The 13,706-nt window shown below is 41.3% G+C and overlaps 1 long non-coding RNA gene across 1 annotated transcript in view; it reads left to right on the plus strand.

Moving 5' to 3' along the window:
- The window catches only part of LOC105853728, a 42,567-nt gene that overhangs the window by 6,001 nt on the left and 22,860 nt on the right, over positions 1-13,706 (plus strand). Inside the window, exon 2 of the long non-coding RNA XR_001145513.1 lies at positions 13,213-13,433. This is a non-coding gene — a long non-coding RNA (uncharacterized LOC105853728). The remainder of the gene's footprint in view (positions 1-13,212; positions 13,434-13,706) is intronic.

The raw sequence follows: 13,706 nt of genomic DNA on the forward strand, positions 1-13,706 counted from the left end.
GTGACTGTTAGGCGGCCTTACTTGGGAAGCTGACCCAGATCAAGGCCCTGGTAAGGGTGGGAGACACAGCTGTCCTGTCCCTAGGGGGCTGGCAGGAAGGAGAAATGAAATAAATGGACAATAGCTGTAGTTCCCCACTGAATCTAGGTCTCCTGTCCTTCTCTGACATCCTGAAGTGTAAGGACGAGCTAGAGATAGCCAGAAGTAGGGTCACAGCTGGCTCTCAGCATGCAGCCGCAAGATTCCATGGAAATTACTGCTGGTCGGACACAGACTACATGTGGTGCAGGAGACTGTTTTTCAGAAGTACAGCCTCCAAAAGTAAGTTTAATGGGGAAAAAATATTCCTTGAAGCTACACTAACTGTCGATGTTCTGTTGAGAGTTTTGTTTTCATCTTTTAAGGAGAGGCTCCATCAACAATGGAGAGCTTTCCCTTTCCATGGTGAAAGCTATCTGATAAATAGGATTTGAAATACAGAAGAAAAAGATCAGTGGAGTGCATATCACTTGCAGAAAGAGCAAAACAAAACACAACAGCGAGCACTTAGGAGCGTTTCTTTGTATAGGAGTTTGGGAAGCTGGTTGCTTCAGGCGTGAACTCACACATGCTTCGTCTGTGTCGTGGTCCACAACTCTGGGAAATTTCTTCAAGTTCAATGTTCATGAATGAAGGTTCAACACATGAAATTGAACTGAATAGCTGACATAGTGTTTATCATGACATTATAAGTTCTATAATGTCTTCTTCCCAGTGTTTCTAGCTGTTAGTTCAGGAATTACTTGAGCTACGCAGTAAGTGTCAAACAAGTGAATATATAATTTCACATTGGAAGTTGACACCAGCTGTTTATTCTCTCCAGCTGTGGGGGTATATATAACATGCTATGAGGATCCCATGGAAAATTTTCTGTCCATATCCCAGGTCAGAAAGGGGATGCCTCTATTCTTCTCCTGATTGGAACTTGACAAATCAAAGGATTTTCAAAACATCTTCCTATGACCATTGCAGCACTATTTATAACAGCCAGGTTATGAAACAATCTTAAGACCCAATGACAGATGAGTGGATTAAGATGTGGTATGTCTATACAATGGAATACTACTCAGCTATAAAAAAGACAAACTCTTGCCATTTGTGACAACTTGGATAGAACTGGAGAGGATGATAAGTGTAATCAGTCAGAAAGAGAAATACCAAAGTCAGCTGATTTCATTCACTTGTGAAATAGAGAGAAGCAAAAGAAATGAATCCACAAAACTGAAACATAACCAGTGCTAAAAATCTGACTGCAGACATGTGGTGATCAGAGCAGGGAGTTGGGATGGGTAATAAGGAGGGAGGGAGCCCAGAGTACTGTGGAGAAGGACTGGGTGATTTGGTGGTGGGTGTGTTTGATAACGTGCATCGGAAAAGAAGTGAGCTTTATCCCTAAGTCACCTATGGCGTTAAAAAACAGTTACCTCAATCAAAAATAAGGTTAAAGAGAAAGAAAACTTCTGCCTAAATCCTACTCACTCTCTAGTGTTGCAGTTGTTTTTCCCTTTTTATCACAGAAGAGAAGTTTCGGAGTCGTCTGATCTTGATCATTTAATTAGTAATTTTAACACTGTGATCTCCTTTGAGGCCAGTGTTTTTGTGTTCAGCTAAAGTGGGACAGAAACAGTCTCATTACCATATCCTTTTACATAGTATCTTAAAAACTTAATTTTCATTTTCTGTGAGTTGAATGTTTTTAAAATTGATAGACTGTATGTATATGCTTGAGAACTATCTTTTCATAGACTTGATCAAATATTTTGTTTTGATCTTCCCTGACTAATTTGTAAAAGCTCTTTGTATATAAAAGCATAAGCCCTCTAGAATCTCTTTCCTGGAGGAGTGGGACCATATTTATGTATCCCCAGGCATGTCACAGGCACTGCATAATTACTTGGTAAATGAATGAATGAACTAAGATCTATAGCATTTTTGGAGCATACCAAATGTTTTGAACTGTTTGTTTCATCTATAATTCTCCTTCAACTGTATCAATCAGGCTGCCAAAAATGGAAATAAAGCCTGTGTGTACATTTGAACCAGTCATCACCTGACCTATGAACATAGAGTTTTGATCCACTGATTACACTTTGAGCTTAGTGACTTCTTCCTAAACTGGATAGAATGTTTAGTAACAACTGGCAGTTATTGACTCCCCGTTCTATGCTAGACAGTGCTAAAAGCTTTGTATCTGACAAGGAAATCCTTTTTCACAACTCCATGATCAAAGCTGGTTTCTCTTCTTGTTCCTCATTTACTTTGTGGTCCCAGACAAGTGGTTGAGGACAGCGCCCACTTCTGGAGAAGATCTACATTTCCATACCACCCCCAGTCAAAGACAGCAAGAGAGAGCTTGGTCAGGAGATGTCCTATTTTTCTAGCTCTCTCTGGACTAAAGTTCCAGATGGGCCAGATGAGGAGGGTGTTATCTGGCCTAGACAAATTCAAAACAAGGACTTCGGCCCCGTTTTCTCTTGGAACCCTGGGAGGCGACCCCAAGAGGCTGCTGGAAGGAATGATGGGCATCACAAGGAGGTGGCTCTTGAACTATCTCTGGAACGAGTGGGGCAGGTAGAGACCCAGAACTTCCCAAAAGTCCTTGCATTAGTGTGGATAAAGGCAACAGCTAAGGAATTTCTGGAGGGAGAATTGCCAGGGGCAGGGAAGAATGATACTCACAGTCAGATGTCACTGCGAACCTTCCCAGGACAGTAGGGGATCAGTGCTGAAGGCAAGTCTTGGCTGAGGCAAAGTAACAGATTGCATGGTGTCAGCTGCAGAGGCAGCAGGAGGCCACTTCTGTCCCGGGACCCCATCACCTGGGCCTCCACAGAGCCAGGTCTGGGTAAGCCTGGCCCTTCTCTCTGCGTCAGAGGAATCTGAGTCCCAGTGCTGAGCTCCTGTTGTCTTCTGCTTCTGCTAATGCAAGTTTCCTAGAAATCCATCTTACAAGAAAAGCAGGGTGGGCCGATTTCACACTATTGACATGAAATGTGTCCTGTTAGCCAAAGAGACTCTTAAGGTGGAGAGAACTGAGATCTTTTAGATAAGAGTTTAGTCTTTTACTGTTCGTGTTCTGCCCCCCATTTACTCTTGGTGGGTGGGGATGGGGAGTCGCTGGGAGAAGATGTCATCAGAGCTAACTTTCTTGACACATTGCATCGTGGGACTGAAAGCATAGTTGCAACCCTGGAAAGGGGCTACAAAACAGCCTGTTGTTGGGGGCTTTATAAATGAAGATATTGGATTTCAGGGAGATTAGTGATTTTCCTTTGTGTACACTGCCAGCCAAATCCATAGAGTTTTTTAATAGCCTTTTCATGGGTTCTATTCCAACAGCAGGAGATAGTTTTGCTAGAGTTTGGTGTACGTTGGGGGCTCACGTGGTGGGAAGAGTATCCCAGAAAGGATGCTGGGCGCAGAGGGCATGTCTGGGGCCTGCCTCTGCGGGAGATACAGCCTGGCCTGGGAGGTTATGAATGGCTTCTGGCTGGCGGGCAGAGCGGAAATGCGGGGGAGGGAAGCGCAGGCTGGCCAGCTTCTGCCCTGGGTGAATGCGGTGCAGATGGCTCAACCCGGGATGAAAAACCTGTTGGGGGATGCTCAATAGTTTAATCGTACACGTCCTCGGATGAGTCAGCCCATAATTGCTGACACCAATATGTCTTCTGTTGCTGCCTCAAGGGCTTGGTGTCTGAGTCAGATCATGGAAATAAGGATAGCTGTTTCCTGAAATCTTAGAAAACTGAAAGATTTCGAACTTGGTCTGTGATCAAAACCACTTTGGGCAAACCATTCAAAACCAGAATGAAAAACACATGGCGAATCTCGGCACACTGTGAAGGTGACAGATTGAACACTGAATTATAATTGACTATTAGTCTTTATGAGGATGAATGCAATTGGTTTCACGGGAATTTAAAATCTTTGTTTCTCCCCTAAGTATATATTTTCTATTCATAGCCCCAGAATGTACCTAAGACAGCCAGTGAATTCTTCAAGCCTCCTGTAATTGCACAGGTGACCAGGGACAGAAGAAGTGGGTCAAGTCAGCCTGCTGATACCTTTTGAATTGTTTCATACTTTTAAAAAGATGTACTTCTTTGTTTAATTATAGTTTGTGAATTTGGGTAGCATTAGTATACATACACTTTGGTTTAATTTTATTTGTGAATACGTAAAACACTGTGTGATTCAAAGGCAATGTAAAAGGTTGAACCTATAGAATTTTCCTTTCTATCCCTCTCTTTGTACCTGTTGTTACCCTTCATCCACATAGGCAGTCTTTTATTTTTTAATTTTTAAAAATATGCAAAAGTGACATGGGAAAAAAAAACTGCTCATTCACAGATGAATGGGTAAAGAAAGTGTATATCCATGCAGTGGAATAGTATTCAGTCTTTAAAAAGGAATATGACCTAGCAATCCCACGTCTATTTATCTACCCAAAAGACACAAAAAACACCGATTCAAAAAGATCCCTGCACCCCCAATTTTATTGCTGCTTTATTTACAATTGGAAAGACATGGAACAGTCCAAATGCCCAAAAGTGGATGACTGGATTAAGAAGATGTGCATATACACAATGGAATATTACTCAGCAACCAAAAAAAAAAACTAAATAAACACATGTCTTTTGCAGCAGCATGGATGGAGCTGGAAAAGGTCATGCTTAGTGAAGTAAACCAGAAAAAAAGGAAAAATACTGGATGGTTTCACTCATAGCACAGATCAGGCGAGGAAATAATAATAATAATGATCAGCCATATACCAGAGATGTCTTATGGGGGTGGAGTGGGGAATGGGATCAGAAACAGTGGGAGGAGGAAGTGCACTGGACTATGGTGATTGTACAGGGTGATTTGGTGATAGGAAACCCAAGGGGATTGCAACTGAGATGAAAAAATGCACAAAATGATGTAAAAATAAACTACTATATTAAACAAAGAAATAAATAAAAAGGGAAGGAAGCTGCCCTGCATGTACAATAACACAGATCAAGCTGGAAGATCTTATGCAGATTGAAACGAGCTAGTACTTCCACTTACATGCATTATCTGAGATACACAGATTTAGAGAAGCAGAGAATACAATAGTGATTGGGAAGCTGTTATATACTGAGCATAAAGTTTCACTTGTGCCAGATGAATAAGCTCCAGAGACCTGCAGTGCCACAGAGTGCTTCCAGGGAACAATTTACTCAGAGGCGCATCTCATGTTAATTGCTCTTACCACAAATGAAACAAAACACAACAGAAGACAAATAGATGGGCACAAGGAAGCTTCTGCCAGTCCTGGACATGTTGACTCCTGACTGTGATGACAGGTGGGGGGGGGCGGAGTTTGCACACGTCCAAGCTCCAGATCGGACACCTGGCATGTACATTTCTCTGTGTATCAGTTAATCCCTATATTGAAAAAAGGTAGTCTTTCATGTACATGACTTTGCCCTCTTAATTGTACAATGTAGGTATTGGGATCCACTCCGAACGCATCCATAAAGGTCCTATATTTTGAACAGCTACAAAGTACTCCTTGTGCATATACACCCCAATTTAGCCGATGGGTTCCTATTATTGAATACTTGGATTGTATTTGAATCTTTTGCAACTATAAATGATACTTCAGTGAAAAGCCTTATGAATATGCGTATTCCTCTTTTGGTGGAAAGCCTGTGGTACATTTCTAGATCTGTAATTGCTGGGTCACAAGGTAAAGATTTTTAAGATTCTTCCAACTTCCCAGTTTAGATGTGTAGCATTTTGCACAAACACCAGCAATGTATAAACACCACTATAGCCTCACCTTGTAGCCACCTTGTAAAATATATGTTTCATGGACTCCACCCCCACCACAGACACTGGAACTACAAATCCCATCAATACCAATGAGAAGCACGCTGGGACCTGAAGGTGGAGCTGAGAAGCCAGGTTGGGATAAAACCAGACATGTAGGCTCCGGGCATCTCTTGGCCTGGTGGTTTGTGGCTAGTCTCTTTCTCTCTTGGCCTCGTGGTCAGCGGCTGGTCAGTTTGGCTTTTGACTACCTTTCAGTGTGCTATTGGGGTTCCAAGTCAGTGGAAAAGATAGGACACTCTAGTTAACTTGTATCTCTCTCTTTCTTTGGCTTGTTCATTTTCCTTTCCCCTGTAAATGAACCTATTATTGACCCTTTTTGTGTGTGCCTGCAGTACAATTGAATGTTAAGCACACGGGTGAGGACCCACAGACAGGCAACCCAGTTCATATTGGGTTACCCATGTAACAATAAGAGAGTACATTTGCACTCTGTCCTGGTTGGTAGGAAAAGGGGTATGAGATTTCGTCAGACATGGTTGCCTCTGGTGAGTTAGCCCCACAGTTACAATGGCAAAACTAAGGTGCTATAACTAGATTTCTAAGAAAGCCGAGAAGATTGATTGTGGGCACTGTGGTTATACTTGGGCAAATTTCTGAGCAGGGAGTAAGAGCAGCTACCCTACTTGTTTAAAGTAGGGCATAGCCAGACTCAGGAATGAGGCAAACAGGAAGGCAAAGCCATATGAGGTCCAGCCCAAAGCCTGAGAGAGACCAGGGCAGGTCTCACAGCTCTTCAGACTGCAGTTTCTTTATGTTCTTGCTCTTGTTGGCTTGTTTCTTTCTCTCTTTTTTTAATTTTTAAAAAATTTATTTATGCATATAAGAACTGGGGTACAGGTTAGAGGTTGGGGGTGGTGAGAGGATTCACTAGAGACAATGGGGAGCAGAGCAGGCAGATCTACTGAAATACACTGCTGAGGGGAGCAGGTGGGAGACAGGAGAGGTCTGCTACACCATGTGGGTAACCTCCCTGGTGGGGGATCGAACTCAGCCAGCAGTGAGTGTAATACCTTGATCGTGCTGAGACTTTAACCCCTGCACCACCAGGGAGGGCCTGTGCTGGCTTGTTTCTGACTTCGTTCCTTTGCATTGGTTTCTCCTCTGCCTAGGTTATAATGAATAGATCTTCACTCATGAAATGATTGAAATGAGCTCCCACCAAACTCTCTTTACATTACTTAGCTTTTTCCTTCCTTGAACCTATTAGACCCTGAGACTGGCTGCTTGTCGTTCATGTCAATAGTTGGATGAATTGACTTATGGTAGAAAAATTTATGGAATGACCTTACCATCTTCTTTTGTTTCATTTATTTCTTCTTTTATTTGCAAGTTTCATGAAAAAATAGGGTCCTCTCTGATTTATTCACTGTTGCATCCTAAACCCGTTGCTGAATGCCTGCTTTTGGCTGGTGTTTACCAAATAGCACTTGAAAGAATGAATGGATTATCTCAGCAACTGATGAGACTGAGTTAGCTTATTGTAGGTTATTAAGCCTGAAGCTGGCAGGACTGAGTAGGAAGATGGACAAGCTCCAAAAATTGTATTTCCAGCTGGTATGTAATTACAGAAGGAGGTGAGTATCTTTTTTCTGGCTTCCTGTGCTGACAACTAAGCATGATGGTAAAAGACTGACATACTGTTTGTTTCAGTTTGCTCCTGTTTATCGACCCAACGCTTGTTCCCTGGCGTTTCCCACCCAGAAGTTGTTCCTCTCAGGATAAGAGGTGTTTAGCAGAGGTGCTTGTGTCCCTGCAAATGTTTGCTCATCTTCCTGCTGGTGCTTCTCTTGGTTGCTAAGACAGTTTCTATGGCAAAGACCCACCAGCCAAGGGAGGATTACATACAGTAAATATTTCAAATGGCTGAACTTGACACAGAAACATCTGCTTTCACCAAGCAGAAGAAAGGAGTGCGCTACAGTCAGATCGACAACACTTTAACCTTTGTTTACTGCTAAGCAGCATTTTAAACCCTTTTTTGGGGGAAGGGGGTAACTGGTTTTGAGGTTTTGGCCATCAGCATTCATGGTGAAAATATTTACAGTCCATCTGTACTGTAGATGCTTGTAAGAATATTCCAATTTACTAAAAGTGAGATAGAAGCTATTATAAAAAATGAAATATTGCAGACAGTTTACAATAAAAAGATGATGTAGAACCAGCTGGAGTCCTGCTATGGATGGCTTGAAAAGTTAAATTCCTTTTAAATGGGAAGAAAAAAAAATACTGGTGTAGGGAAGAAATGTGGGAAGGTTTAGCTTGGCTTGATGTTTATCATAAAGACCAAAGCTTAAGTTCTTTCCTCCTACCACAGGTACCTACAGAGTTTTCAATCAATTTTATGGACAATTGTGTTCATCAGCCTTCTCTAGAGCTACAGACAAATCTAATTATTAATATCTATAAGATTGAGCATGTAATCTTCACCTGCCAATTTTATACATTCCTTCACCACTTCAAAGGCAATTTACACATTGGCCAGAATATACAGAAAGTGAAAGTGAGCTTGATTAGCATATCAGAACTTGCACTTGATGGTAATGTTTAGAATCTATGGTATCTATTGCTGCAGCTCTTATCACTAAATCAGATCTCCTCTCTTCCCTACTTTTCTTTAGAGTACTGAAATAAGAATTGCTTTCTTTATGTCTTACAGCTTCTTTTAGATTCTTGTAGAAATTTCTGGGGTCTCCTAGTCTCTCTTTTGCCTTTACTCCAAAGAATTCTGACACCAGCTGAACGAGGACGTGAAGAGCTGATGCATGAGTACAGAGTTTAACTGCTCACGGCATGGAGTATATGTGTCCTCTCTTTTCATCCCTTTTAAATCAACACATACTTTTTTGATCACCTACTATGTGCAAAACAACTGTGGTAGTTGTTGAGTAGACAAGGACATCCAAGATGGTTTACAAAAAAAGTCACACTCCCACAAGTTTAATTTTTCCAGAGTTCCTGCAACACAACAAGTTGATGGCACCATCTCCATTATTATCTTACGACACAATCTTCATGGCTATGTGTGCATGAATAAGTGTCAGGTTGCATTCTTAGTAGAATATATCCAGAGAAGTTGAGCATAGTAATTTATATCTATCATGCTTCTAACTTTTCTCCTCCCTTGGGTTTAAATGAATGACAAGACAGCATTATTGCAAAATAGAATAGAACCACTTAGCACGAAAATGCAAATATGCATTTCATAATACGAAATACATACATTGTTTATCACTTAGTGAAGAAAAGTCAGTTGCAACAGATTTTTCAGAGTGGTTCCACTAGTAAAGAATATAAGCAGACATATGTACACACACATGTCTGTATGGACATACTTAGCAGTTATTAAAAAGAAATCTATAGCTAAAATAGTCATCATTGACAGGTGGCATCACAGAAGATTCAGACGTTTTTTGACATCCTTCTCCTCTCCATGTATTTTTTTTAATATCCAAAAGGGCAGGTTTGTTATGTTCATAAGAGGGAGGGAAGGGTGAAGAATGCTTGCAGACACAAGTGGCAGAAAGGTCAGCACTGAAAGAGACAGGTTTGCTAAAAGAGAGGCCTGCAGGGTGCCAGGTGGGCAGCCCTGGGAAGAAAACTAACTCCGCTGTGTTATAAAGGAGGAGCTCAGAGAAGAGGAGCACCGGTGAGGTCACAGGTCACAGGATGACTGCAGTGAGGGAGGACTGTGAAGAGGAGAACCTCCAGAGACATGTGGGTGGAGGGGCTGCTGCTGCTCCTTGTTTCTTGTGCAATGGGACAAAGACACAGGGACCTCTAGAGCTTGGTGGAATCTGATGTGCAAGGGCATCTTCCCACATGGGTGATTGACTCCTTGAGGGCTTTTCTCCCAGAGAAAATAAAGACCATAGCATTTTGAAACTTGGCTGTCTAAGTAATGACATATCCAATCTTTCATAGTGCTTATCATTCTGCTCTAAAAATGATTTTTTTTTTCATCTCAGAGAATACCTACAGAGCTTTCATGCTGAAACCTATGCAGAAAAAAAAAAAAAAATAGCCGAGCTTGAAAAGGGAAACTCTTCTTGCCAAGTTTTGTTAAGTGAGCGTGTAACAGGTGGTCCCCAGGAAAAGGGGAGGTCCCAGGGTCCCTGCCCCACCCAAGGATGGTGGAGCTGAACAAGGAAGAGGAAGAGATGGAAAGGAGTCTGGGGAAAGAAGGAAGTATGATGGAGGCCAGAAGGAGGCCTGAGGGAGACCGTGGAGCAGAGACATGAGAAGAAGCTGCACTGGCTTCTTAGCTCTGGACTGGTTGAAACTGACATGGGTAAGAGACCCATGGGGACACTGATGATGGCAGCATTTATCTTGATCTTGATTTTGCTCTTGTCTTCCCAGACTTGCCTGACTGTTTTTGACCCTTTCCTATGGGTCCCCACTGGAAGGTGCTTTAGACTTGTGGCAGCTTTCAGGCCTTGCTTTGGGCCAATTCCTTTTGGGTGGACTTTTGCGCAGGAGGGGATGGGTGATACTGGGTGCCTGATTTGGAAACTATGTTATCTTTTCTGACCTACACACTAATCATATTCAAGTTCCTTTCCTTTAATGGTCTGTATGTTTTATCTTGACTGGAGGGATGGCAAAATCTATTTAGAGCAGGCAGGTTTCAGGGCTCTGCGGTGGCCTTCTCCCTGCCTTTTAACATGCACAGTGCCCGCCACTCTGCCATCCTCCCAGCCTGGGTGGCTGATCCGGTAAATGCCAGTAATTAGTGGGGTTTGTGTGGTCCCCCACGTGGCTAAAGGGCTTTTAAAGCTGGAAAGACACAGTAGCCCCAACAATAATGTCCACAGAAGCAGATTCCTGTTCCCTGAAGATGTTTTTCGTGGGTTGGTGAGCGTTGGCTCTGTTCAGTGAACCCTCTCCTGTAAATGTCACCTTGTCCTCATTCAGCGTGGCTGTGTTCTGAGCGTCTGAGGCCTCCAGGAGCCACCAACAGATTGACGCTTACTGAAAGCTCCCTCATTATCTTTCACTTGTAAATTCTTTTCATGAGTAATCTCCAGTGCCTTGGGTGTAGAGCTCCTTTGTATGCGTGCTGTGAAATAAAATCTCAGATAATGTGTGAGCTAATTTTCTAACTCTCTCTTTTCCCCTACCTCCATTATCCCCAATGTGACCTTAGAGCTAATTGTTTATTTAATTAGTAAAGTTCAGTTTAAAATGGACTAATTGGTAAAGAATGGAATGTAAAGGATGTTAGCATGTTTAAACAAAGAAAAAGGTGTGTGTGTGTTGGGTGTCTGGAAAGAATTCTGTTGCAAAATTAGTATTGAAAAGTATACATTTTTATCTTGGAAGACATTGCCTTAGTAAAACTATCTTTATCTGCAGATTTACATTTACATGGGAAACCCCTAAAACTCCATAGAAAAATGAATCAAAATAATAAGCTAGTTTAGCAAAGTAGCAGGATATAAAATCAACACACAAAAGTCAGTAGCCTTCCTACATGCAAACAACCAATCAGAAGAAGTGAAATCAAATAAATAAATAATAAAAACATCCCCTTTACAACTGAAACAAAAAGAAATCAAATACTTGGGAATAAACCTAACAAATGAGGTAAAAGACCTATACAAAGAAAATTACAAAACACTGTTAAGAGAAATACAAGGAAACACAAAGAAATGGAAAGATATCCCCTGCTCATAGATCATCAGAGTTAACATCATTAAAATAGCCATTCTACCAAAAGTGATATACAGATTTAATGCTATTCCAATAAAAATCTCAATGGCATTCTTCAAAGAAATAGAACAAATATTGATGAGATTTATATGGAACCAAAAACATACAAAAAAAGAAAACCTCAAATAGCCAAAACTCTCCTAACATTTTCCTGAAAGAGAATGGAGGCATCACACTCCCAGACTTTAAGCTACACTATAGTTATAATAATCAAAACTGCATGGTATTGGAACAAGAACAGATATACAGACCAGTGGACTAGGATAGAAAACCAAGATATATAACCCACAGATTTATGGACAGCTAATCTTTGACAAAGGAGCAAAGAATGTTTGTTCAGCAAATGGTGCTAGGAAAACTGGGCTAGATTCCTACCTTGCACCATTCACAAAGACCAACTCGAAATGGATTAAAGAACTAGACATAAGACCCAAAACCATAAAATACCTAGAAGAAAATATGGGCAAAACACTACACAACATACACCTCAGGAACATCTTTAAAGATACAATACCCAAGGATAGTGAAGGAAAGGAGACACAGCTGGGACTACAAGTTAAAGAACTTTTGTACAGCAAAAGAAACATTGCACAAAACAAAGAGACACCCCACTGACTGGGAGAAAATTTTTGCACACAATACTGATAACAAAGGACTGATTACAAAGATATACAAAGTGCTGATTAAACTCAACAAAAGTAAACAACCCCATCAAAAAATGGGCAGAAGAGCTAAAGAGACACTTTTCCAAAGAGGAAATGCAGATGGCCAACAGGCATATGAAAAATGGTCAGCATCACTTGTAATGAGGGAAATGCAAACTAAAACCACAGTGAGACCATCTCACACCAGTGAGAATGGCACATGTTAAAGCAACTAGCAGTAACAAAGGTTGGTGAGGATGTGGAGAGAAAATAGATGACTGGATTTAAAATGGAATATTACTCAGCAATCAAAAAAGATAAACACATGCCTTTTGCAGCAACATGGATGGAGCTGAAAAGGATCACGTTTAGTGAAATAAGCCAGAAAGAAAAAGAAAAATATCAGATGGTTTCACTCATAGCAAGAGTGTAAGGGACCAGCAAAAAAAAAAAAAAGCAATTATAATAATGAAAAGCAATGAACAACTATAAGCCAGAGACATTTTATGGGGGTAGAGAGGGGCTTAGGATCAAAACTGGGGTGGGGTGGGAAGAGTGCAGGGACTATGTGATGGCACACGGTGACCTGGGGGTGGGAAGTCCACAGGGATTACAGCTGAGATGGAAAAATGCACAAAATAAAGAATGACACACAAAATAAGCATGAATGAAGTTTGTAGCTTTTCTATAATCTTCACTTCAAAAAAAAAGTCTCAGACTCCTACAGAATTTTTTTTTTAAATATAAAGATTATAATCACTTTCTCTGGAGCCATGATTATTGAAATTGAATTTAGCACTGTCATCTCCAGTTACAAATCCAAAGTTCTGGAGATCATACTTTTCCTAGTAAATGTAGCCTTCTTTGAGGTAGTGTTAGAAGGAATTTACATTCAAAATACTTAAAAGCAGGCTCCTGACCTATTGTCTATATCTCACTTTCCCCATTTTTCTGCCAGGAGGGGCTGTCGTCTTTGGGAGGAGAAGCTTGGTCATCAGAAGCAGAGGAAATGGAGCCCAGGACTGTCCATCTGTGGCTGCTGTGGCTCTTGACTCCTTTCCCCATGGATGACCTGCTTCTCATCAGGATGGTGCTTAAACGACCTGATGCTGGATTAGCAACCTAGGATGCATCCACACAACAGAATATTGTTCAGCAATTAAAAGGAATAAAATACTGGTACGTGTTCCAACATAGTTAAAAGAACTTTAACTTAAGTGAAAGGAACAAGACACAAAAAGACACATGATCCCATTTACATGAAATGTCCAGAAAAGACTCTTCTGTAGAGACAGGAAGTAGATCTGTGCCTAAATGAGGCTCTAGCGGGACAAGGAATATCTGTACTGAGGCATGGAGACCTTGGGGGTCATGGCAATTAGATGTAGTGACAGTTACCCAAACCTGTAGGTTTACAAAAAATCATTGGATTGTACAGTGAAAATGGGTTGA

This window comes from Condylura cristata, unplaced genomic scaffold, assembly GCF_000260355.1.
Source record: "Condylura cristata isolate star-nosed mole 26May11 unplaced genomic scaffold, ConCri1.0 scaffold00002, whole genome shotgun sequence".
NCBI lineage: Eukaryota > Metazoa > Chordata > Mammalia > Eulipotyphla > Talpidae > Condylura > Condylura cristata.